Consider the following 25,818-nt stretch of genomic DNA (forward strand, 5'->3'; position numbering starts at 1 on the left):
AACCTGAGTCAAGACTATAAAAGCTACTACTCAACTACAGATGTGAAGAATAACATTTCAGAGTGGTCTAAGATTTTAAAGAAACATAAGGGGCATTTACTTTGCCTTGTTGGTAGGTATGTTGGACATTTCATGTAGACTGATCTTGCACCTGCAAATGCTAAACCCTTAAGAGAGTAGAGAAAGTGCCAAGGCTGAGCCTGAGGGAATGGACAGGAGTTTAGAGATAATTCTGTCAGTCTGAAGCCTCAGGGCCCACCATATTGATGGTAGTTTCTAGAATTCTGAACTGGCAACAATGCAGCCAAAAGAGCAATAGCAAAGATGGTAACATTCATGGAATTATGGATAGGGTACTTTCCCTGGGTTTTCTGTCCACCACCACCACCACCACCAATTTTATGTGATCCCATGGAGCTGTTAAGGAGATCCCAGAAAGACTGACATTGAATTTTTTGACAACTGGTAGGTAAAAGCACAAAGCATATTAAATTTGACTTAAAACAGTAATAGAATATGAAAGCTTATAAACCCTAGTGTTGTGGTGTGAGGTACACACAAATATATATACAAGTAACATATAAGTTAAAATTAATCTATTTTTCTAGTGTGTTTAGTTCTCATTTCAAATATATTCATATATGTTAGGTTCAGGGCAAAGTTGGTGTGTGGTCTCTGGAGTCCGAGAGCTAGGGCTTGGATCTCAACTGTACCACTTTAACTATTATCTTAGTCAACTTGCTTACCTCTGAATTGTAGTTCTCACATATAAAATGGGGATTATAACATTGCCAATCTGATTGGGTTGTTGCTGATTTCTTAGCAAGTCCTCTAGAACATGGCGCTTAATTAAAAAAATTCTCTTATTAAGAACAGGAGCTATCTCTTTTTTGGGTAGCATGCATTTGATTTTTTAAATGTTATTTTTCCAAGTATTTTTTATAGATGTGATTTTTTCTCCAAACTGTGCATTGACCCTGACACTTCATAAACTAGATTTGAACTTATGCATCTTTAGACTTGGTTCTCCCACTCATTTATAATCCACAAATTCTTGACCCAGGGCTTTTCTAGTATTTTCTCTTCTCTGGCCCCAGTTTTGTGTTTCCTCTGAAGCATTAAAATTTTTGGACACAATTTTATTTCTAGTCTCATGATTGAGACTGAGAATCAAATTTGTACTTCATCTACCACTGCATAACACATCCAAATACTTGACATTGAATCCCAGGCTTCTTAATTTGTGCATTCAGTTAACAAATATTAATTGCTTGTTCTCTCTTTGCCAGGCACTGTGACAATCACTAGGGACTTTCACAGAAAGAAAGAAGAATCCCTGATTTCGATTGACCCAGCTGTAAATTTTGCATTTTTGTGGTATATATAGTTCTATTTGTCAATTAAATTCTCCTTCTACTTAAATCAGTTTGAGTTGTGTTTTTTTCACTTGTAACCCTAAATGTCCTGACTTATATTGGCCAACTTCGCTATGTATTAAATCATCATATGTACTAAGGTCATGTTCTCTACCATCTATTCTACTCCATTGATTTATCTCTCTGAACCAGTGCTTAAACTACATTGTTTTAATTACTGTGGTTTTATAATACAACTGTTACTGGAAGAGGTTTCCATCATCACACATTCAAATTATATTTTTGGATATTTTAAATGTTGATTTTTCTAAATTTAGATTTATTTTAAGTTTTAAAAAACATAAAACAGACAAGAACAGTGAAATATATGTTGATCATTTATTTGGATTATATTAATTTGTGTTAATTTTGTAAGAGTGAATATTTACAATATTGAATTTGACAATACAAAAGAAATTTCCTTGAGATATTGAGCACAAGATTTATACAGTTCTTGGATGACAAACCTGACACTTAGATTTCATGTAGTTGTTAGCTTGGAAATATTTCTATATTTCACAGCCTTATTTATGTCATGGATCCTTTTGTGGCATATCCAGAAAAATGGATATAATATTTTTGGGCTAATTAATCCACCTTGAGAACAGTGAAACTAAAACTTGCAGGTGCCCCACCCTGGGCCAGTCAAGCTGGGATCAGGACCTAATCCCCGGGTGAGCTAAGGGCCATCCCTTGCCAAAGTCACCTGAACAGGAGTTATCAGAGGAGCACTGGCAATAGGAAGTGGTCCAGGAAGAGTTGTACAAAATGGAGGGGGTGTAACTTGGAAACAAAACGAAACTAGACAAATCTTAAATGTTTTAGGACTGAATTTCAGAAGAGTGACCCTTGGCTTAAATGGCTTCAGCTCTTAGGAAAGATTCAAACTTGGAAAGTTCTAAAAACCTTAGCAGCAGAAATGGTAGAACTTCCTTTTAGAACCAGGATTTTAACATTACCTATCTTAACAAATTTTCTTTCTCTCAATTCAAAATTCTAAGTCCCTAGATGGAGAATTTGGACTGGCAGGATTAATTTTCTCCAGTTTGCTCTGATATCTGATGGTCACTGTGAGTTGGTCATCTGATAGAACTGTGGCCACAATAGCCTTGTTCCTGTGCATCAATGACAATAACCAGAGTGAAAAGGATTTTTAGCATATTGATGTTCTCCAATTTAAAATTCTGATTTTTCTAGAATTATTTGGCACATCTACTGTTCCCACTAATAAAACACTTTTTAAAAAGATTTTATTTATCTATTAATGAGAGTGAGAAACAGAGACATAGACAGAGGGAGAAGCAGGCTACCTCGTAGCAAGCTCGATGACAGACTCGACCCCCAGACTGGGGATCACGCCCTGAGCTGAAGGCAGACACTCAACCTCTGAGCCACCAGGAATCCCTAATAAAATAATTTTTAAGATATATTTAATTGTTAATTATATAATTCTATCTTGGCTATAGGCTTTTTAAAACAAATATCCTACTTGGGAATTCTTTATATCTTGATGAATTAGAAGAACATAAAATCTTTCTCACAAGAAAGTGCTGAAAAAAATTGTGGAACTAAAAGTTTTTAAAAAGCAGTTTTAAGTCTGCATCTAAAAACACTCAAAAAGTGGGCAGTCCTGGTGGCGCAGTGGTTTGGTGCCTCCTGCAGCCTGGGGTGTGATCCTGGAGACCTGGGATCGAGTCCCACATCGGGCTCCCTGCATGGAGCTTGCTTCTCCCTCTGCCTGTGTCTCTGCCTTTTTTTTTTTTTTTCTCTCTCTCTGAGTAAATAAATAAATCTTAAAAAAAAAAAAAAACACCACTAGCCTTTTATTTTTTTTATTTTTTAATTTTTATTTTATTTATGATAGTCACACAGAGAGAGAGAGAGAGAGGCAGAGACACAGGCAGAGGGAGAAGCAGGCTCCATGCACCGGGAGCCCGACGTGGGATTCCCGGGTCTCCAGGATCCCGCCCTGGGCCAAAGGCAGGCGCTAAACCGCTGCGCCACCCAGGGATCCCTAAATAAAAAATAAATAAAAATACTAAAAAAGCTATTTCTTCAAGGTATATAAAAATTCAGTTTCTGTGACTGAATCCTGAAGCTGCTTCATCACCATTAACCAAAATCTTTATTTCCAGGATGAAAAAAAGTATATAATTCTTTACATTAATCAATTAATGTTAGAGAGGAAGAAAAGCTTAATGGCTTGGTAATGTTGGCATTATTTATATAGTTATTATTCAAACAGTGGAGCCAGCCTGAAATGGTCTTGCCTTCTTATTGACCTCAGCTGAAGTGAGTTTCTAGTTAGTGTGGCATATGTCCAAGAGTGTGACCACAGGGACAGTCTATTGTTGCACAGTGATGTAAAACTTTATAAAATTTGGCTATTGTGTTTTAATAATAAATTTCCAATAAAAATTAAATTATTTAATTTCAGATTTATTCTTATAATATTCTGTAAGTTTGTTTTGTGATGATGATTTTTGGCTTTGATACATTGACTCCAGCTGAATGTTGATTTTAATCCTCAGGCATTCAATCATTCACCAAAGAACATGCCCAGTACATCTGTTATAGATAAAATATCTATAAATAGTGGTTCTAGCAAGCCTTTCTTATGTCTACTTTGACTCCTGATGAATAGACGAAAGATACATAGTATGTGATACTTTTACTGAGGATAATATCTATATCATTAAAATAATTATTTTTAAAAGTTATGTAAGATAATATATATATATAAAATTTAACATGAATTTGAATTACCTTGACTGTGAAAGATTTAGCTTATTATGTAGATTAACTAAGTCCTACAATTTTCATCTTAAGCAGTACTATTGATGTTTTATGTATGTATGTATGTATTTATTCATGAGAGACACAGAGAGAGAGAGAGAGAGAGAGACAGGGACATAGGCAGAGGGAGAAGTAGGCTGCCCACAGGGAGACTGATGCGGGACTCCGGGATCATGCCCTGAGCCAAAGGCAGATGCTCAACTGCTGAGCCACCTAGGCATCCCACTATAGTTTATCTTGTTTAAAAAAAAAATCACTTGATAGCCTCTGAGAACATCTTATTTGTAGTAATTTACTTCCTAAATGACAGTTTAGAAAAAGAAATAATTCTGAGCAGTTCATATAACATAAATTTATGTCCTCATGGAGTTTACAATTTTAATTCCCGAATTAAAAAAGAGAGTGGTGTATGAAACAGCACACAGTGCTTTCTAGTTTTGCCCAAGAGTTACTGAGAATAACAAAGACTATGAAAGCTTATTTCTAGTCCTTCACAATTTGCTCTTTCTCAGAGTTTCCTAAAAATTGTAATCAGTCCCTCTTTGCCTACTTACCTTGACGAATAAGTCCTATGTAACAATTCTTTAATTGTTCTGTTGTTTTTTCCATAGGAAATGACTCTTTTTTTTTTTTTTGGAAATGACTCATTTACCAAATTAAACATTGCATTTTTAAAGGTTTGTGATTTATTCTTTCTCTGCCTTTCTCTGAGCTACAAATTACAGTGATTTATTTTTACCTTAAATTTTCTTTTTTTTACCTTAAACTTTAAGATAAAGACACCTGCGTGGCTCAGCGGTTGAGCTTCTGCCTTCAGCTCAGGGTATGATCCCGCTCAGGCTCAGGTCTTAGGATAATGAATTTATCCATTTTTTTTAATTTATCCATTTAATGATAATTTATGGTACACTTGTATAAAGTCAGAATTTCTGAAGTTGAATTGACAGAAATTTAAATTGAGAAGAAATGTTAATTCCAAGGAAGAACTTTTACTTTTTATTTGGGTCATCTGCTTAATGCTGAACCAACTTTGTTGCTAGAAATATATAGTACTCTGATAAGTCCAAACTGGGCTATTTACCAAATCCAGAGAAGACGTAGTAGAGGGAGACATTGAAGACTTAGATACAAGAAAAGAGAGAAAAATTTGCATCTTTTTGCAATGTAATTTCCATGACTGTAAAGTTTTATTTTTGTTTTTTATTTACTGCTATATATTCAGTTCTTGGAAGAGTATCTGGCTCAAAATAGATGCTCTATAAATGCATTTTTGAATAAATGAATAAATAAATGAATGAATAGACAGCAATATTCCCCAACACATTTCACTACCCTTGTGAGATACTCTGCTATTTTCTAGGGCTGCATTGCTCATTTTATTCTGAGGTTAATGATATACCAAAGCATTGTTTAATATTGTGACTCCTGTTTTGTATACTTCTAATTGCCATAATTGAAGTTATACCATAGTTCTTCAGTATATTCTAGTTTTCATAACTTCACTGAACACCTATTGAGAACAAAGCTGATTATTTTTACTTTTTTTGGAGTCCTAGTAAAACAAGTAAATGTTACTCTAATTGATTCATGTTTCATTAAGAAGGGGCTGAAAATGAGTCTGCTAACCAAGTAAGGGGATAATTTGGTGGAATCCACTCCATTCTTGGTAAAACTATATTTTTGTAGTAGTCTATATATGCAGTTCTGATAGTTAAATGAACTTTTCTATTACATCTGTTAATATTACATTGTTATTTCTTCTGTAAGATCTTCTGAGAGTGAAATATTAAACATAGCTGCAAAATTTCAATACACTGAAGTAAAACTTCTAGTTTATAGGTGATCTATTTATTTTTTATTAAATTATTTAGATGATTATAGCATGTAATTTAAAGATACAAGCGTTCAGACTTTTTATCAGCATCTGTGTTCTTTGAGAATGATGAACTGTAGACTAAAACATGTGCTCCTTTTTCTACACTTCCTTTTGCTTTTATCTAGCTTGAAGTACGTGGATATTCAAGTAATAATGTCTGATTCCTATTTATAATATAACTGAATTAATTACACATGTAGAGATTAAGTTTTGAATTAATTTATCCATACAACATTTTTATGCTTCCATAATTACTTTTCTAATAACTCTCCAATATTCTACTTTTGGGAATATATTTATAGTAGTGAGATAAGACATTATTTCTAATTAATGGTTATATTGCATGGTAATAGGTATAATTTTAAATGCTTACTTTTACTTGAACTATGTACTGCTTTGATTAAAAATATTTTCCTAATATTATGAATATTTTATTCTTGAAAAAAATTGAATAACCTATTTATAAATGGAAATCAGAATCTTTGAGAAGGAGGTCGTTGGCAAGGCAATTATTTTACACAAACAACTGAATCCGTGGGAGGGGACCACACGAAGCCTGAATCCCCTTTTGAACCCTCCGTAGCATACTCCAGGGAAAGTCACTGACTGAAGATTGTTTAAATGACAGCAGTAGGGTGCATAGTAACACTGATCCTCAAAGGAAGCATCACCTTATCTGACCTAGTCTTGAGTAAATCAGGCGCCTGTTTCTGCCAGTTGACAATAATGTCTCTGACTATTTCCATTTTTTAGCATTCAGAGCCATTTGAGGACATCTTTTGTTTGTTTATTAGATCTTCACAGGATATATTTTGTTGAAAACTTAAGATGAACTTCATTTTTAGTTGAACCTTAGCCTCTGACAATATACAATTCTAAGGATTTCTGCAGTTCTGTGGTTGATGTATTGTTCTTGTGGCATCCATCAATTACCCCAATGATGAGATCTCACAATGTGCTCTTACCTGCCTGAATCTTTTGGTAAAGTAAAAGGTATTAACTTTTTGCTTAGTAATAGGTGATAGTTATATGGTTGCCTTTCGCTTACTCTTTTCTGAGACATTAAATTTATGTCGTTGTTTTTCTTGTAGTTTCTTACTTTAAAGAAGTATAGAGTGTCATTTGTGAAGAGAGCCATTATGCAGCTTGAAATCTAGATAGTTTGTAGAAAATGATCTTCTTGGTGAAGTGTTCCAAATATAAGGAGCTATGGAGAACATTGGGTTGGTTTTGATTATACAGCATGTTCAGTTGTGATTCTGTCCATCTCTTCAGTAAAAGATCAGTGGTTAAGCACATGCTATTAGCTGCCAGAGTCAACACTCACAGTTTTCTTTCCATTCTGCAAGTAGAACTTCAAATGTTCTTATTCATAAAAGTTTATACTGCAGCCTGTTGGTCTGAACTAAAAACACGGTATTCCACATCCTATTAAGAATTCCAACCTGCAAAGGTCAACTGTTAAGTTTATCACAGTGTTTATGGAGGCGCTGATTATTTACTTAGCATTGTAGAGTAACTGATATTTTTTTAAATTCATAAATTAGAATGTATTATTGATACAGTAACTAAGAATATAGAATCATTATGATTTATCTATTTAGATCACATCCTTTTCAAAGATTTTTACTCACATTTCTGTATATAGAAGAGCACACCAGTGTTCTTAAAAAGTCACAATTATACGTGGGTTGGTGAGTGGTAGTATTTATTTTCCATCTTTGTTTCACTTGTATTATATTGAGAGCACCTTTCAAGTCAATTAATTAACTTCAGAAAAGGAAGAAAAACAAAGCCCCATCTGATTGATGGTTAATCATGAAATCTGCACAATGTCTTATCCAGATTTACAGAAATAAGTAATATGAAAGGAAATTTTTAATAATATAAGACACAATACTAATACCTGCTTTTTAATTCTGATAGTCTAAAATATTATATCTTTTTCTCATTTCTTTTTATTCAGTAATAAATTAACTTAACAAGGATATAGATACAGAGCAGAGCAATATACTGTCATAGTATCCTGAATTAGCCAAACCTCAGAGTCTGAGTGACATTTGACTTCTGATAGCAAATGCAATTTGTTTTTCAAAGCCACTATCAGTTTTGATAATTTGCTAAAAGGACTCAACTCACTGAAATCTATTTTACTTATGGTTGCATTTATTGCAAAGAAAAGATATAGAAAAGCAGCCAAAGGAAGACATGCATAGGACAAAGTATGGGAGGGGTATAAATACAGAGCTTCCCTCTCTCTATGGAATCATGAATGACATTAACTCCTCCTGACCACAGTGTATGAAAATATGCAGAGTAGTATCAACCAGGGAAGTTCACCTTAGTCTTTTGACATCCAGAGTTTTTATTGGAGCTCAATCACATACTATCAACATGGTTGTCCTTTAGTTTCTAGCTCCTCTTGGAGATCAGGGTAATATCTTCAGTCTCCATTTCTTCCAGTGGTTGGAAATTATACTGAATGTCCCAAAGTCCCCACAATAAATTACACTGCTATGTAAGAGCTCTCAAGCAGTCAAAGAGCAGAAAACTCTGGGATCCTAGAGATTACTTCCCAGTAGCAAAACACAAAGACAAGGTCTTTCTTTGGGTAAAATTAATTCTCCATTACATGCATAGATACAATTTTTTTCCATTTTAATTTTAATTTTGGAAGTTATGAAGTGGGGCAGGGCAAACTTAGAAAATACCTAAACAAAAGTAGAGAATATTTAGAGCAAAAGAACAAGAAGCTAGGAAATGCTATGTACAAAAAAAAAAAAAAAAAAAAAAAAAAGGAAATGCTATGTAGTACTTTTTGATGTCTTGAATTACAGAATTTAAAAGTCAAGGGGTATTAGTAATCACCTAATAGTATGAACTTTTTAATTCACATATGACAAAATTTAGAGAAATTAGAAGAATTGGCTATTTACATACTGTTTGTAAACTTGGAAGAGAATCAACTAGGATTTAGTATATGTACTGCCAAAGTGAGCACTAGCATCAACTAGGATTTAGATGTTTTGTTTATTTCTAAAAATTTCTCTCTTTAGGTCTAATTATATCCTCCCCTCCCACCACTAGCATTCTATCTCAAGTTGATTTTATTTATTTATTTATTTATTTATTTATTTATTTATTTATTAAGATTGTATTTATTTATTCATGAGAGACACACACATAGAGAGAGGCAGAGACACAGGCAGAGGGAGAAGCAGGCTCCATGCGGGGAGCCCGATGTGGAACTCGATTCTGGGTCTCTAGGATCATGCCCTGGGAGGAAGGTGGCGCTAAACTGCTGAGCCACCCGGGCTGCCCTCAAGGTGATTTTGCCCTCAAGGTGACAGCACAAGGGTGTCCTTAATATTTTTCTCTAGCGGTTCATGTCACTGAAATTACTTATCATGGAAAAAAAATATCTGCATTCTATAACAAAGATTCCAGGCAACTTGGATATAACAAAAATGCTGAAAGTGAACTAATGGAAAATAAAGATTACTAGATCAAGGACATTGAGATAGAAGATGATATCTTTATATTTCTAGGAGATTCTTTAAATCATTGCATGTTCAATATGCAATGTTATATAATTGGCTGAAATTATGTCTAACACTCAAAAGACACCAGTGTAGGAAACTTAAGTTGAAGAAAACTTAGAACCAAAAGGCATTAGAATTAAGAGACCTGAGTTCCAGTCCCAGTTTTATAAGAATAGCCATGCATTTGTGCTCAAGCTACTCCTTTTAATCAACGTGACATCAGAAAGAATATGAGGGGGTTGAACTATCAGTGATTTTTACTCTTTTGAAGTCATAGAGATGCCCTGTAAGAATCCAATGAAGCTTTGGACCCTCTCACATGCACAAATGTAGTTACAAACACTATTTTAATGAACTTCCTGTGAGTTCAAGTATTTGAGCCACATTTTGAAATCCCAGTTAAGAAATTCTAGTTGTGGTGATTCCCAAAATATCTTTCAAGTCTAAAATTTGAGATTGTTTTATATCATGTTACCTTAGAATCATATGTGAAATTCAGATTTTTAAATCAAACTGATACATACAGCATGGAATATACTCTCTGAGTAATCTGAGTTTTATTGTTGTTGTTTTTTTTAAAGTCTAGTTGACTTACAGTATTACATTGAACCTGTGTTCATTGATAAATGAATGTATAAAGAAGTTGTGGTATCTATGTACCATAGAATGTTACTAGGCAACCTGAGTTTGAATGATCTCTACAGATGATGGTGGTGGTGTGGTCAAGTTTGGGAGCCACTGGCTATAAGAATAAACTGAGTAGGATTGAAAACAAAATAAATGAAATGTGAGATAGACTTGATGGTACTATTTGAAGGGCAATAATGCCTTATATGGAGGGTACCAGGAAAATAAACCCACTATCATGTGCCATGTAGAGTAACTTCAGATAAGTTGTTGCCAAATAATAATAATTCATAAATCTGTAGTACACTGAAGTCATCAAATTGCTTTCAGGTATCTTACCTACCTTTTGACTTTTTGTAATAACACTCTTGAGTTAGGTAAAACAAAATGTTCCCAATTTATGGGTAAGAAAACTCAAGTTTATTAGCATGCTTAGTGAAATAAGTCAGAGAGAGAAAGACAAATACCATATGATTTATCTTATAGGTGGACTCTACAAACAAAAACAACAATAAAAAAAACAATATAAAAAAAAAAAACAATATACATACACAAAACAAGCTTATAGATACAGCGAACAGATTGGTGCTTGCCCGAGGCATCCACAGAGACTGGGAGAAATAGATGAACTATTTTGTTTTTAGTTCAAATTAAGTAAAAAAAAATATTCCCCATTAAAACAAAAGAAAACAAATCTCAAGATTTTCTCAAACTTCACCCAGCTAGAGATAGTATTAGAACTTTCTCTGATGTGCTGCAATAACACCCTTAAAAAGAGGAACTGATTAAAATTGGCACTTTTTTTTATCATTCTACAATATTTACAATTTTGATTACTGATATTAAGTTACACATAGAAATGCATTGGAGAAAAGAACTTTATTAGAACTTCTTTTTTTAATTCAGAATTTTAATTATGCACATAAATAGCAACATGAGAACCAGGAGTTCTAATGCTGGACATTATCTCTAGGTGAAAGGATTTCCAATTAGTCCACTGGTAGTATGGTATCACCCAAGATAACAAAGAAGTCTGGTATAGTTTTTCCTGAAGAAGAAAGCCAATTTACTACATTCAGTACTGACTTCTCTGCCATTTTTCTGTAGAAAATGCATGGAGTTTCCAATGTTTACCTATAACTTTTGAAAGTTCTCCTTCCACAAATCTTCTACGACTATGTATCCTTGTAAACCCCAGTCATATAATTTCTCCCCATTGACCTGGACAAATACGATGGCTTGTTGTGAATAATAAAGAGAGGCAGCTAGTCCCACGAACCCAGGTGGATACACCAGCTTCTTTATTTTTGACCCTCTAGCCAAAAGAAGTTCAACAATGTCAGCAAAACCAATAACACCAAGTCTTGGAAAAAATCCAAGAGGTGCATTTTGGAGATATTCATAGCTGTCTAACCCCCATTGAACCAAGCTCTGCATCTTGGGCTTTGTGAGTACATTTCCTGACACCAACTTGTGTATGGCTCGCAATAATGTCAGAGATGTGAAATGCTTTCTTCAACCTGGGTCCTTGGCTCCTCCACATATAGATTGACCCTCAGGAACTGAGTAGAGTGAAAGCTCATTAACCTTCACAGAAGTTTTGTGAGGTGAGTCCCTTTTAGGTGACGCATAGACTTTAAAGGTGAGCAGACTCAGGCTGGCTGGCCCCACAGACCTCCGAATTACCTTGAACATGTTGCTGGCAGAGGTGGCTCCGGCGGGGTCACCCCGGCCCCGGCCCCGCCCACTACCTATGAGAACTTTTATGATTTGTATGGTGTGATGTAAGAGAATTAATCTCCTAGATCCACTACATTTAAGGTTTATTTTTTGTATTATTGAAGCATTAGTTTATTTTAAAAATTTATAATGAAGTATATATATTTTGACGAAAAAGGTGCAGTTGTTTTATAGAGTGTCTATATTCCTCAAGTAAAGATAACTATTTTAAATTCCTTTAGCTATTTCTCCTGATATTTATTTGCCCATGGCAAAATAAAATGTTTATCCTGCTTTAAAAAATAAATTCTTGGTTTTAGATATTGTAAAGAGAAACTCTATTGTTCTCATGTATATTACTTATAATACTCTCTGAATACTACTTTGCTTCTGTCACTAGATTTGTGGGTCTTCCATACATCAAGTAGTTCTATGACACCAGTGGGATGTCCTGTATTTTCTTTGTTTACTTAATTCTAACAGTATCTATCTGGAGATAGCATCAGATCCTATAGGTTAAGAGTCCTATAAAACCATCCGCCCTCCACCAAATGCCAATCACAAATCCAGGCTGTCACCTGTGCCTCTTATTGACTAGCTGTAGAGGAGAGGTTCCCATGTACACTTCTCAGGTTCAATTAATTTACTGGATCAGTTGAAAGAACTCAGGAGAACATTTTACTTACTAGATTATCTGTTTATCATAAAAGGATAGAACTCAGGAACTTCCAGATGGAATGGATGTGAAAGGCAACATATGCTGGAAGGGATGGAGAGCTTTAATGGTCTCTCTGGGTGTGCTTCCACCTGTTCACCAACCCAGAAGCCCTCTAGAGCCAGTGTTTTGGATTTTTATGGAAGCTTCATCACATAGGCACAATTAATTGAACGATTGGCTATTGGCAACTGATTTGACCTCCAGTCACTTACCCATCCCCAATCTCCAATGGTGGGAATGGGTCTAAAAAGGTGGTTGGTTCCCCTGGTAACTAGACCATATCCTTGGGCCATCTAGGGGCTTTCTAAAAATGACCTCCTTGGGATGCCTGTGTGGCTCAGCAGTTAAGTGTCTGCCTTTGGCTCAGGGTGTGGGATCAAGTCTCGCATCGGGCTCCCTGCATGGAGCCTGCTTCTCCCTCTGCCTGTGTCTCTGCCTCAATCTGTGTGTCTCTCATGAATAAATAAATAAAATATTAAAAAAAATAAACTCAGTTGAGGTTTAAAGGGGTTTGTTATAAATAAGAAACGACTTTTATGGCTCTCATCAGTTAGGGAATTCCAAGAGTTTTAGGAACTCTGTGTCAGAAACAGGGATGAAGACCAAGTATATATTTCTTATTATAAACCACAGTATCACAGATGTTATCTGTTTTCCACAATGGAATTTAAGGATTTAGCTTTATTACATTATCTATCTCTACTTTGTATTTTCCCTCCTATTCTCTCCAAGATATATTTTGAGGTAAGTAAATTTTTAGTTAAGTCAGTATTCAGAATTGATATGATTGTTATTCACTCTTTCATTCAATGAATAGTTATTGTATGCTTATAATGTACTATACTATTTTCTAGTTACTAAAGTTTCATCTATGAACAGAACTGACAAAAATCTGTGTTTTTATTGAGACTATGTTTTAGAGAAGACAGAAAATAAAAATAAATGTGATAAATGAATAAGTTATATGGTAAACTTGCAGAAGGCAAGTACTAAGGGAAAAAATAGAGCCAGTTACTAGGATTTGACTGTTGAAGATTTTAAATGGGGATGGGTGGATAGACTTTGAGAAGATGACATGTAACAAATACTTGCAAGAGGTGAGGAGTATGCCATCCAGCTAAGGGATAGGCAATCCTGACCAAGGGAATAGCCAGGGCAAAGGCTCTGAGATGGAAGGGTGTTCAATAAAGACAAAGAGACGGTGTTGCGGGATAGGAAGAGTGAGGAGAGGTAGCAGGAAGTTGAGTTTAGAAATGCAGCAAGAGATCCACATTGTGTTGGGCCCTATAGACCGTAGAAAGGACTTTGACATTTACTTTGAGAGAAGTGGAGAGGGAGGATTTCAGGATATGGTTTGATGTGTTCTGATTTATGTGTTAGTCAGGATTGTTGTAGGAAGTATTGTTTGAAAGCAGGGAGACTAATTAGGATGTTAATTGTAAGAATCCATGCAGGAGATGAAAATGACTTGGACCAGGATGGTTGGAATTTTGAGAAATGGTGATATTATGGATATATATTGGGGGAGTGTTAAAACCTACTACAATTAATCCATATAATATTGTCACATTTCTTTTCTTAAACACTGTTGTTTTAATAATTGCAGCTTTTGTGTTAGATCTTTGATTTTCTATGCACCTACAAAAATCCATGAAAAGCTTTCTAACTTAAGTGTGAATTCTACCCCTCCCCCCAATAACTGAAACATCAATATTCTATTTGATTCATTTTTGGAGAAGGAATGGTGAAGGTATTCTTGTACCTCCCAGTCCTCTTGTTCCAATTAGGCTGGGTGATATCTAGGCTTCTATTGTTATCCTGGGATTTTTCTCCACCATCAGCTTTTGGTTCCTTCAAGGTTGGATTTTTTTTTTTTTTTTGGTACTGTTAAAAACAATATTCAGCTGAGTAAATTTAAAGATCATATTTGCTTTATTCAATGATTCATGAATTGGGCAGCATCCCATCTAGCAAATAGAAAGGAACTCCAAAGAGCTGAACAAAAATGGGAGATTTTATAGGCAGAAGGAGGGAGACTGGGAGAAGGAAATAATGGATTATCTCATTTTTCTTTGGGGAATGGAAGAAGTCTATCTGGCAGATCAACTCTTTAGTACTGACCAGGAAATTCCAGATTTACTGATTCAAGATTACATTCCTGGGAGAGGTCGAAATTACAAGTAGGTTAGGTATTAAGTCTTGGCTAACTGACATGCAGTTTAGCACAAGTAACTCCATTTGGGGACTGTTTTCTCTCTCTGCCTCTCTGTTAATAGTACCAGGGCTTTATCTCTTTTTATTATCTCCTTCTTCAGTTATGTATCTCTTCCAAGAAAGAATACATTGGTGATAAGTTTATGAGATTTTTCCTGACTAAACATGTTCTTGTCACAACCTCATGAATCTTGATATTTTTGACTTGTTAATCTTCTAGGTAGGTGTGATGGTTTATTTTGTGTATCAACTCAGGTAGGCTGTGGTGCCCAGTTGTTTGCTTAAACATAAGTCTAGATGCTATTGTGAGTTGTTTTTTAGATGCGGTTAATATTTTAGTCAGTAGACTTTGAGTAAAGCAGATTACCTTCCATGATACCCTCATCCAATCAGTTGAAAGCCTTAAGAACAAAGACTGAGGTTCCCCTATGAGGAAGGAATTCTCCTTAAGACTGAAACATAGAAACCCTCCCTGAGTTTCCAAACTGCTGACCTACAGCATTAGAGGACTCAAGAGTGCAGCATCAACTCTTAACTGAATTTTCAGATTTTGGACTTGCTAGTCCCCACAATTGTGTGAGCCAATTCATAATGAAGTAGTCTCTAAAAGCAGCTTTTCCAAAAAAACACTTTTCTTGATCCAAGTATGCTACAGCTTCTATTATATTTTTGTGGATATTAATGTTAGTTGTACTTAAATTTTATTCTTCCCTTCATTGTTGTTATTTCCTAAGTTCCTTTATTTTCTCACAATTTTAGTTCCTGTCATATTAGATGCTATCTGTCCATATTTGCAGATAGGGCATCAATCATCTTATTGAAAAGGAGTATGTGTATGTTCAGAGTAGAGCGTATTGAGTGGTGAGCTTTGCTGTAAAATAATTAGGCAGAGACCTATATCTTTCATTGAGAAAACTTTGTGTTAGCATTTGAAAATATTTTCTCTTGGATCAGTTTCCTCAAAAAGGAATCTTTTAATGTTCCAATGTGGCAGTGAGGGTTATACAGAAAAAAGGGTATTGTGGGATCACTATCTAATGGTAGATTTTCACTAAGTCCTCCTGGTTTTAGTGGAGACCACCAGCCCTCTCACCAGTGCCTATTCTCTCAAGTTTAAATTATCACTTGTTCAATCTCATTATTCGGAGAGGTTCTCTAGGAAGTGGGAGCTTATTCACAATTGTGTGTGTATATGAGTGCAAGCGTGTATGTATGCATGTGCAGAGAGTGGTACTCACCTAACTATGCAGAGTGGGGTAGCTGATGAGAGTTTGGAGTACTTTTTATACAGATTTTCTGCCTGTCATCCTCTTACATTCAATTCGACCTGAAATTCTACTTTCAAAGCCATGAGGTAACCAAATGCCTGGCACTTCCTTCTTTGCTCCTTTTCATTAGACTGTGCTCCTACCCCTTCCTCACCCCCACCTTATGGGCAAACACTTAGTTTTTGGCTTTGTTGAGTTTGTTTAAATAGTTATTACTCATTCTTTTATTGTCCAATGTACAAAATGTTTCTTGTGTCCTTTTTTGTTTTAAAGTCAGATTGCGTGTTTAATTGCCATATTTTACCAACATTGAATAGCTTTTCAAAAGACAAAATAATCATCATTAACTCATCTATAGTAGAGTGATAGTTGGTTTTCTTAATACCAATAGTGGTTTAGCAACAATGGATGTTAAATGGAGATTGCATATTTGACTATTTACTATCCACCATAATATTGTGAGCTATGTATTGGGTAAATTAATATAATTTCAGTGCATAAAAATAACTAATTTATATTTAATACTTTCAAATCCTGGCAGCCCGGGTGGCTCAGTGGTTTAGTGCCGCCTTTGGCCCAGGGCCTGATCCTGGACACCCGGGATTGAGTGCCACGTCGGGCTCCCTGCATGGAGCCTGCTTCTCCTTTTGCCTGTGCCTCTGCTTCTCTCTCTCTCTCTCTCTCTCATGAATAAATAAATAAAATCTAAAATAAATAAATAAGTAAATAAATAAATAAATAAGTAAAGCATAAAATCATTATTAAATGTAAGTTAAAATACAAGGATGAAGTCTTCAAGAAAAAGGGACATTAAATTATGAATATTTTTAAAGGCTAGCTAGGTATTAAAATATTTCATAGGAAAAATTAAAATCTATCTTCTCTTTTCATACTTTCGTTTTATGCTTTATTTTTTGATCATTCTTATTCTTCCTCTCCTGGTTTCCTTATTGGAAACAATGTGTTAGTTTTCCAACTAAACAATGAATTTTTCACTACATTTTTAGATCTCAGCTTTATAAGGATCATTATGCAAGCTCTGAATTTTCCATGAATTTTCCATATTTAAAATATGCTTCATTTAAAATTTTAATTTCCTAGGAAATTACTGTGTCTAGTTTTATGCTTTCATGGCATCCCATCTATATCATTGGCATATAATCAATATGAACTATTAGAAATTAATTACTAAGTTTAGGATAGATTTAGGAAACCAAATCTTTTTTTCCATATTGTATTAACGCTATTTGCTGAAACGAAGATGTGGAAAAATGAAATATTCATTAATGTAATACCTTTTTAAAGTGTCAGAGTTATAAGACAGATCATTTTTGATTTTATACATCAGTGGGCCAACATAATAGATCAAGTGGGCCATAAATTTACTTTTAGTGTCATTAAAAAGGTGAAGGCTAGACCTATCACATTCTAAATATAGGAAGTTTTTCATAATAAATTATAGATAAAAGTATAATAAAGTTGCTCATTGCAGTGAAGGTGCTTGTACCTACACATATACTAACTAGGAGTAGAAACATTTCTTGCCAAGTTCCAAACCAAATATAACCCCCCCAAAATATAACATTCTGGTGGATGAATTTGTTATTGCCAACTAACAAAAAATTTCTACTTTTGGAGGGGAATGCTTGATGTCTACTTTATTTGGTGCTTTGAAAAAGCACTTTAAGTATTAAAATAAAAATTATATATATATATATGATTAAAATTTTTAAATGCTCAGAAATATGTATAGAAATTCAGGTTGTGGGATCCCTGGGTGGCAGCGGTTTAGTGCCTGCCTTTGGCCCAGGGCGCGATCCTGGAGACCCGGGATCGAATCCCACGTCGGGCTCCCGGTGCATGGAGCCTGCTTCTCCCTCTGCCTGTGTCTCTGCCTCTCTCTCTCTCTCTCTCTCTCTGTGACTATCATAAATAAATAAATAAATAAATAAATAAATAAATAAATAAATAAAAAATAAAAGAAATTCAGGTTGTTAAAATTAAATGACAGTGGATAATAGCCCAGAGTTTCAAATACATAAATTGATTGATTGATTGTCACAGAGAGTTAGAATTTATGTATGGTAAAAAAGCAAGTGAATGAAGCTATAATTTTATTTCACTTACTCTTAGGACATTAACAACTGTTTCCACCTAAATAGATCTTTAAACATACACGAGTATTGACTATTAACTACAAATATTTATTGTAACACTTAAATAGAAGTATAGTTTAGCATGGTGTATTTATTATTAGTGAATTGTATGTAGTATGACATAATTTAACTAAAATTTAAAGTATGTATACCTAAAAGATTTTTCCATATTGCTATTTCTAATTTAACTTACCACTGATAAGAATGGTTCCTATAAAGATTAAATGAAATACTGCATTTGAAAAGTTTAGCACACTCAGCCTAACATAATCACTTTATTAATGCTAACTGATATTTTTCTTAACTAAAAATTCAAACTTTAAAGAGATATACAGAGCAAAGGTTAGGAAAGAGTACAACTAACTCAGATTTGATTCAATGTATATTAATTGATCATCTAATTTATGCTATACATGTTAAAATCTAAGATATGTTAAAAATAAAAGACTATGTGGTTCTTGCCTTCAGACCTATGTTTTATGTTTTTGTTTTTTAAGTAGCCTCCACACCCAAGGTGAGGCCTGAACTCCTGACATTGAGATCAAGCATCCATAATCTCCAGTATGGAACTAGAGGGTATTATGCTGAGTGAAATAAGTCAATTGGAGAAAGACAATTATCATATGGTTTAACTCATATGTGGAATATAAAAAATAGTGAAAGGGATGATAAAGGAAGGGAGAAACTGAGTAGAGAAAAATTAGAAAGGAAGACAAACCAAGAGAGACTCCTAACTGGCAAACAAAGGGTTGCAGAACAGGAGGAGGGTAGGGGAATGGAGTAACTGTGTGATGGGCACAAAGGAGGGCACTTGATGAGATGAGCACTGGGTGTTATACTAAATGTTGGCAAATTGAATTTAAATAAAAATTTTTTAAAAAGGGTACAGGGTTGACATCATTGGATTTTTTTTTTCATTTATATATTTGATTCTTAAACAAATTTGTTCTAAAAATCCTTTACCACTAGTGAATTATTTAATTAAATTAGAACAATCTATAATGCTAATATGTGGGATAAGTCATTTACTTGTGAGTGAGAGTAGTCAACAACTGAGCATCTGTATTTCAACAATGTCTTTCTGATTTCTATTTTCATGAGATAATACGGAAAAAATATTCAGGTGCAAGTGTGTGTATACATGAGGGAGAGAGAAAGAGTAAAGAAAAAGGATACAGAGTATGAGAGAAAAAACCTTCCAAAGAAAAGTATTATCCCTCTCTTATGTCTCTTCATTTTATTTCCAAGTCATTGACTTTTTCTTATAAAAATTCACTTTATATTCTGGGGACTATTTCTTTATTAATTATGTATGTTGAATATCTTCTATTCTTCATATTTTAACTTTCTAAATCTCTTTTGTTGAGCAGATGTTCTTAAATTTCATGTCATCAGCTTTATCAACTTTTTGCTTTAACACTAGTCCTTTTAACCTCATTTCTTTACCCTGAGATCATGAAGATAATCTCTCTTATTATCTTTGAAAGTTTTATAATTTTGCCTTTTTAAGGTCATTAACTTCCCTGGAATTGATTTTTATATGTGGTATAAAGTCACCATTCAAGAATCTTCTGGTTAAAAAAAAAAATATTCTAGCTATTTGGCCGTTTGGGTATATTGGTTCAAGACAATCTTTGGGCCTATTGCTGTCCTGGAAATCTCTGCCACATAGCCACAGAACCCAGAATCATTCCCATTGGTATTTAGGCCAGAGTGGACAACTCTTACCAGGCAGCATTAAACTACAGGCAGGACATGGACAGACATGGACTGAACAGTCAGATTTCGGGAACTCCCAGCAGGCGCACCTGGCTTTTTTCCTTGCAATAATGTAACCTCTGATTTTATAAAGTTAAATTTTCAGATGTTTTAATGGTGTTATGACAGGCTTTTACTATATTTTGTTTAGAGTTTTGCATCTACTTTTTTGATGAGATTAGTTTATGATCTTTCTTTTCCCATACGATTCTTATAATTTGTTATTAAGATTTCTTTAATAATAATGATGATAACAAACCCTTACAGAATGCTTAATATGTGCCAGACTCTCATGAAAGCACTTTATATTCACTAACTCACTTAATCATTATCATCACTTTATAACGTGGGTAGCATTATCATTTCCATTTTATAGATGACTATAGCAATCCAATCAGTTAAGTAACTTGCCCAGACAGGAATAGGAAACAGTAGAGCCTGGAATTGCTTGTGAATGATTACACTTGTGTGTTCCTTTCACGTTTGGTAGGGCACAACTCTCAAGGTGTCATTTCTTTGTGAGCATGTTTACTATACATTCAATGTATATACTGGTCAAAGAACTGCTAGGGGTTTCTATTTCTTTTTGGATATTTTCTAGAAATGAATGTTTCAAATTTTAAAAATATTTTTCATTTACATAATTTTATAATCTTTTCAATTTTTATTTTTATTTATTTTTTTAATTAATTAATTAATTAATTTATTTGAGAGAGAGAATGAGAGAGAGAGAGAGAGAGAGCATGCATGCTCAAGGGCGGGGAGGGGCTTGGGGACAAGCAGACTCCCCAGTGAGTGTGGATCTGGATGCCAGCTGGATCTCAAGATTCCAAGATTATGACCTGAGCCGAAGGCAGATGGTTAACCCACTGAGCCACCCAAGCACCCTAATCTTTTCAATTTTTATACCATTTGTGGTCATGTTCCCATTCTCATTCTTATGTATTAAGTGGGTTATGTGCCCACTCTCATTTCCTTGATGAAGTTTTTATATGTAGCCTATTTGTTACTAATTTTCCATTGACACATGAGTTTTTTGAAATATGCTTATAAGTTTTGATATATAGTAGAAATTTTCCCTTTGATTATAAGCTTAACTACCTTGTGAAAGGATATTATGAAGTGTGATTTGAATCATGTATTGCTATACAACAATAACAACAAAAATATAATGGCTTAAAATAACCATTTTATTATACCTCAAAATCATCTAGATCAGGAATGTGGGCACAACTTGGCTAAGTGATTCTTCTGTGCCATATAGGGTTTACAGTAGTATTTGGAGATACATTCATATGGCAGCTGGACTGGTCTGCAGGCGACTCATATGGCTGATAACTTAGAAGAAATGACTATAAGGCTATACTTAGCTGGGCTCTTCTTTTTAGCCATATACTCCTAAAATCTAGGCATAAACCACCATAGTGTTCCTTCTATTGTAGTCTGTTGATCAAAGTGGTCATAGGACAGCTGTTTTGAGAAGAAGAAACCTAGACCTTATCTCTTGAGAGAAGAATGTCAAAGAATTTGTGGGTATCTTTAATCTGCCACAGATATTCTGAGGAACAATCTATATTAAGGAACAGGGGAAGTAGGATTGAGAAGAGGGAAAGGGGAAACTGAAATACAGTTACAACAGGCCTCAACCAATCCTAAGAAGGGGTTCTGGAGTTGGAATGAATATTTGGATTTGACCTGAATTGTGGCAAGAGGGTCAAGTTTATGAGTGGCTCTATTCTGCCAGTCATTTGATATGGACTATCTTTGGGGTGGGGAGGCATGTAACTTTGGCTTATGGAGTTCCCTTGTGGTCTAAGCAATTCTCAGAGAGAATTAAGTTGTAACCCATTATCAGTCAACACTCCTGTCAACTGAGCACCTCACTCATGAAGGGATAATCTGGGTGGTGCCTCTCAGCATTCATTACACATGTCAAGAAATAAATTGAGGCTATAAATAACAATAACACTGATATAAAGGAAAGAGTTAAGTACATTTTATTAAATACAGTAATGCATACATTTTTAAAAAGATAAAGATATTAAAGAAAAGGTGTTTCTGTAAAGTATATTTAGTATCTCTAAAGGTAGAACCTAATCTATGGAACAGAATAATTCTTAAAATTTATAAACTATTGCATTCAAAAGTAAAAATGGCATTCTTTACTTCCTTCCAGTAAGTGGGGACTTGATCTGTGTCCCATTTTCCTCTAATTTAACTTATAAAGGCAGCCTGCAATCTTCTTACACTGAAACTATAAAACATATATAATCTTAGATTTTTTTTAAGTGCAAAGATTGCTAAAAGCAATGAAGATTGGCACAAAATGGAATGGATTGAAAAGCAGCACAAGTCACATGGAAAGAGGAATAGCAAGATAGTCCAGAAGCAACTGATCTCAGGAAAGGCCTAAATGAAATAAGATCTATGAGATCTGGAAGGGACAAAGCAGAAACTGAAAAAATGAATAGGTCAAAGTGCATGAAAGATATGAATAGAATTACGTATAAGAGATGAAGTGTCTTAAAAAACAACAATAAAGCTACACTCCCTAAAGAAAACACCTGCAATTGCTGGACAAGGAAAATCTAGTTTACTCCATAGTAAGAAGTAAAATTCAAGCTGGCCCAGCATTGATGCACAGCTAATAGAAGAAATAAAAGGGGAAAGACTTACCCAAAAAGCATATTACAAAATGAGAAAAAAAGAGATGAAAGTTCTGCCCAAATATTTCATCATTAACTAAAAAATAAAATGAGTAAAAATGAAATAATCATTTTTACAAAAGAAGACCTCAAAGTATAAACACAAAATTTCAGGAAAAATATGTTGAGAAAATAGAAGGAAATGAAATGTATTTTGGTAGAACTCAGGAAAATGTGGGAAGAACAATAAAAAAATCACAGAAATATAAGACAAAATTGGAGAACAAGGCAGCATAAACATTGAGGATAACACAGGAAAAGCTCTGGAGAATAGGATGAGAAAAGTGACCAAAATAAAAGAGAAACACAAGAGTACTTAAAAAGAATTAAAGGGAATAGTTAGATACACAAGAATGGCAAAGGAGATCAAATGTGGATAATTGGAGTTTACCAAGAAAAAAGCCAAAATAATGGAACAGAATATAGAAACATATAATTCAAGAAAACATTCCTGAAATTAAAGAAGACTTGAATCTACATTTTTGAAAGGACATGTATTATACCAGGACAATTTGAACCAGAATGGTCAATAATGAAATACATTCGATAAAGTATTGGTCCTCAAAGAAATAATCCTTTGCAATGCTAAGCCAAAATATTAAATCACTTAGAAGAGAAAAAAACCCAAATCAACCAGATTTCATATCTTCCTTAGCAGTATTCAGCATCGGAAAACAACGGAGCAATATTTATATGATAGGCAAGGGAAGTGTAGGCCAAAGATTGTATGTCCAGCCAAGTTGTGCTTCAAGTGAAAGTTCAACGAATTGTTTTGAACACACTGGCCCTCAGGGATTAGTATTCCTAAAAGTCCTTGTTAAGGAAATTTCTTGCAAGTGAACCTCAATCAAAGGATGACTGGAAAGGAATGGCAAACTCATAAACTTTGAGCTTATTTTATTTAGAACACAAACTAAATATAAATTTTATATGCTTTAAGAATGAGAAAATTTAACCACTTAAAGAAAAAGAAGACAAAAAATAGAGTAAGTCTGTTACCACATCTGGAGTATCTGGGAGTCGAAGAATATCATTTCAAATTAATAGAATTAAGTAATAGATAAATAAGCACATTGAATCACAGAAATCTATACTGGCTTATCTGTTGTCAAAATGCCGTTACTGTTACGCTCTATATTTGGAAATTGTTTCCAAGATTTCTCTTTATTCTATGATACCTAGTTAAGTTGGTCAAAGACAGGAACTCCTGGAAAGTATAGAGTACAGATAGGAAGAAGTCATTTATTTTGGAAGGCCCTGGTGGTCAGAGATGATAATAGTCAAAAGCAGCCCTATGTGGTAGTCCTCAGCTTGGGCTAATTAGAATTCTCCTCCTATGTTCTGTGTCATGGTGTTTTCTAACCCCCTGGCCCCCTGGCCACTGCAGCCCAAGGCTCACCACCAGGGCCGTGCCTGTATACATGCAGTGACACCTGTGCAACAGAGGCAGCAGTGTCCTTTGCCCTCTACAAACATCCCCCTTGTCTGTAGACAGATGTGCATGGCTTCTTGGATTTTATTACAAATTCGGACTATTTCATTTATGCCAGTGCTTCAGGCAGTTGTGATTCCTGACTTTCTCTCTGGATCCTCCAATTCCCTCTTTCCAGTTGTTGAATTCCCCAGCAACTGGTGTAAATTGGTGTAAATTCTAATTCCTAAATTAAACCTTTGACTGACGTAATGCTAACAGTGGCTTTGGTTTATGAACAGTACAAAAAATGAGCCAAGCAAGATAATTTTATTGACTCTAAGAATAAACCAGGAAAATACAAATTTAAAAGAAAGAGTTTGTGATCTTAATATCAAATAAATGGAATTCAGACCCCAAAGTGTTAAAATACATGAGGAAGGGAAATTTCTTATGCTAAAGATTTCTATAATCAAAACAAATTTGTGAATATATATGCACAAATGGCACAATGGCAACATTAATTAATGCTAACATTAGTTTAACCTATTTTTTATTTCAGTGGCAATGCTTCTGGCATTTTCCCATTAAGCACGATGGTGGATTTGGATAAGAGATACATTGTTTTCATTTTAATGAGTCACTAATCTATGACAAATTGTTTATTTTATTTTATGTATTTGCCTTCATTCCTTTTATTAAAAAAACAAATGATTGTTGAATTTTTGTCAAATAATTCATTAATATCTATGGAGGTAATATGATTTTCCTCAGAGTTATCACTATGATTGATATTGATCCATCTGTATATCTCTGGAGTAAATCCACAGGGTCATAATTTTAATGTGGTGCTGGATTCTTTTTGTGAGTATTTTAGTGTGGAATTTTGCATCACTGTTCATGACTATATTTAGTGTATTTTTGTTGAAATTTCTGTTAAATGTTGAGATAGTTTTTATGCTTCTTTCATATAAATATTTTTAGAATTATCAAAATACCTTGAAATTAAAAACATTGTAGTATCTAGTCTTTACAATTTTGAAACTAACTGGATCGTTTGCTTTTTGGAAGAATAAGAATAAGAAATAAGAATAACAAAATCTTTTCATTTATGTTAATTATGTTTCTTTCCCTTGGAATTTATTTAGTAAAATTTTATTTTTCTAGAAGGTTACTAATTTCATCCATACTTTCAAGTCTATAATAAGGATATAGAAGAATACTAGAGTGAACAAGTTGACTCAGTTCTAGCTCAGAAAAGACCTTAACCTTTGAAAAGATACAAATTTTATGGATATGTGATTTTTCTGTAGTACTGTTGATTTAAACAGAAGTTTAGAGAAAGAGAAGTTTACATTGGTAAACTTTGGAGTTTTTAATTGAGACCTTGCATGTAGAGATAAAGGGAAATCAGTACATTTTTATCAACACTTCTTTATTACTAAGAAAGTTATTAGAAAAGAGAGAAGACATAATACATGATGACTGTCCTGAAGGCACTTGCAACCCAATTGTAAATTCTTTCAGGATTTAATCCCCCAAAGGCTATAATGAACTATTGAAGGTGAGTATAACTAAATACTAAGATGTTAATTTATACTGTAACCTTTATA

At 34.2% G+C, this 25,818-nt stretch overlaps 1 pseudogene; it reads right to left on the bottom strand.

The window, feature by feature from the left end:
• Positions 1-11,179: 11,179 nt before the first annotated feature.
• Positions 11,180-12,055, bottom strand: LOC112679098 (MICOS complex subunit MIC26-like; annotated as a pseudogene).
• Between the last annotated feature and the right edge of the window lie 13,763 nt (positions 12,056-25,818).

Source organism: Canis lupus, chromosome 6 (assembly GCF_003254725.2).
Source record: "Canis lupus dingo isolate Sandy chromosome 6, ASM325472v2, whole genome shotgun sequence".
NCBI classification, from domain to species: domain Eukaryota; kingdom Metazoa; phylum Chordata; class Mammalia; order Carnivora; family Canidae; genus Canis; species Canis lupus.